This window comes from Haliotis rubra, unplaced genomic scaffold, assembly GCF_003918875.1.
Source record: "Haliotis rubra isolate DU_JTF1 unplaced genomic scaffold, ASM391887v1 Scf107, whole genome shotgun sequence".
Lineage (NCBI taxonomy): Eukaryota > Metazoa > Mollusca > Gastropoda > Lepetellida > Haliotidae > Haliotis > Haliotis rubra.
In genome coordinates, this window is record NW_025764970.1 from 1,181,711 (window position 1) to 1,184,225 (window position 2,515).

At 38.9% G+C, this 2,515-nt stretch overlaps 1 long non-coding RNA gene across 1 annotated transcript; it reads left to right on the forward strand.

The window, feature by feature from the left end:
* Nucleotides 1–189: 189 nt before the first annotated feature.
* LOC124279681 lies at nt 190–909 on the forward strand. Its single transcript, XR_006899447.1, has 2 exons — nt 190–429; nt 847–909. It is a non-coding gene; the product is annotated as an uncharacterized LOC124279681 (long non-coding RNA).
* Nucleotides 910–2,515: the final 1,606 nt, after the last annotated feature.

The window sequence follows — 2,515 nt, forward strand, 5'->3', positions numbered from 1 at the left end:
TGAGGTGGGCCTTAGCTTTGCAGCCGTACAGATTCTGTATCAGAGCGGTGAAGGGTGTGGAGAATGTCGGGCCGATCTCATGAGCCGGTGTCCACCGTGAGTTTATTTTCCTGTATTCAAAACCCAATGTGATCTGTCCTAGTGTATATAATTATTTTGCAAATAATTATCAAGGATGGGTGTCTGTCAAGATCACATGTGGTTGAGCTGTATATACGTTGGATGTTTCTTATAGTGTGGTTGAACTGTATGTGTCGGTTGAGTGAGTGTACGTGCAGTTGGGCTGTGTGCGAAGTGAGATTGCACGTGAAAAGCAGGCAGTTTCTGCGACTTAGTCATAAAAGTGGACGGTTTGATGTGACGGGTGCAGTCGTGATATGATAGAGCGGAGCGACGGTGTGAAAGCTGAGCCAGGAAAATTATCATGGCGTGAGTAAATTTTGCATTTAATTATGGAAATTGTTAGATTGTATTTTTATGTCCATAATGTTGAATTGAATAGCACAGTGTCGGTCATAGGTTGATATTTAAACATCACTCAGGCGAAATGTAAACATGGCAATTGTTGGTCACTGTAGTGAGTATGTATAGGCATAATCACTTGTCTGTGTTGAATAACACGTGTATGTTATTCTAAGTGTAATTATGCTGACATTGCTCTGTGTATTATCATTCTGAGTATTTAATACTCTGTATTGTGTTGAATGATTGTGTATTGAGTATATTACACTCGAGTAGTAGTGTGTATAATCATTCGAATTGTGAATTGAATGATTAGTGTACATTGAGTATGTGACGCTCAAGACGTAAACAATTGTGTGTAACAAGTACTTTGTCTTTGTGTAGTGTCGGGGCCGTATTGGCTTGACGGCCTGTGTGCTGGCTAGTTGAGTGTGGCGGGTCAACACCAAGTATGCTGACCAGCGAAGTGATGCCTCTCACCAGTGTTGTGGACCGGACGTTGTCCAGTGCCAAGTATGGAGGGCAGGGTAGCCTCAAGGTATTGCCGGTTGAGTGTGGCGGGTCAACTCCAAGTATGCTGACCAGCTAAGCGATGCCTCTCACCAGTGCCTCTCACCAGTGTTGTGACCGGACGTTGTCCAGTGACAAGTATGGAGGGCAGGGTAGCCTCAGGGTATCGTCAGACAGGGTGTGACCGTGTTCGTGAGGACGTGAACTGTACATACCATTAATCTGTGCAACCTCCTGTATAGGAGCCGATCGTCAAATAGATATGGACTGGAATATTACATTTTGTAAATGTTTCATTTGTATGCCTATATTTGATTTGTGTATTGTGTATAGGAGTATGAGTGTATTGGGTACCGCTGGTGTAATGGAGTACTGAGTGTGTATTTGAGTGATGTACTGAAGGTGTATTTGAGTGATATATGACTGAGATGTTTGGATGAATGTATTTGAGGTGAGAAAGGGTGTGCAAGCTGAATATTTGAACTTTTCTTTGATTTTCCATTTCATTTTGTTTTGAAATAAATTATATTTATTTCAACACCACCTTTGTTTTATCTCGCGGCACAGCACAGGTTAATGAATAAATAACTTTGTCTGTGAACGTGCTTCTGTAACACCTGGCTGTCCCTTTCTCTGCACTCCTCCCTCTTAACAAACAGTGAACTGTGTCAATATTTTAATGATAGTTTGTTAAAGAATTTTTTATTTTAGGACAAACATTCTGCAAAAACCTCACAGAGTGGGTATGATGTTTTGATTATGATCAGCGTTTCATTGAGTATTTTATGTTTATTAGTTTTCAAGTTAGATTGCAATCGGTCCGCTTTTGTGCCAAACGGACTATAATGTAAACATAATCATGGATGATTGGCCTATCGAGCACCACTCATGACACCTACCGATTCTTTGTTGTTATTTCTGCAAGTCGATTGAAACCCGATTTTGACTCAACTAAACGATCTTGACACAAATGGATGACGATATGTCCGCACAAAACGGGGGTGTGGTCGAAGCTTATGCTGTGTGCAACTGATAATGAGAAATAGGAACTGTGCATAGTTTTATCGACAGGACAATGGACATTGGACAATACTTCTTAAAAATAAATATCTAGATTTTGCAACCGTATATTGTTTTTATATGCTATGAGTAGTTCATATTACAAATTTGAACGAAATCAGTGAAGAAATGGATTTTTTTGGAAAATATTTTATGTAATGAGTGTAGCGGGAGAATTTAAAATAAAAACAATATACGGTTCCAAAAATCTAGATTTCTATTTTAAAAAATATTGTCCAAACAGTGATTCGAACCCCTGTAGTTTTATCACTGTAGTACTTTTCACGATGCGTGAATTTATCCGATTTAGAACACCAGCACTAAAACGTTATTTAAAGTTTATGTCATATTCTAGGATTCTACTTCCGGAACCGAGTGATTTGTGGGACTCAAACAATGTTCCCGTTAATAACTTTCATTCTGAATGACGTTCAAAAACTTATAAAATATTATTTTATTTTATTTTATCGTTTGTCGAATGAAC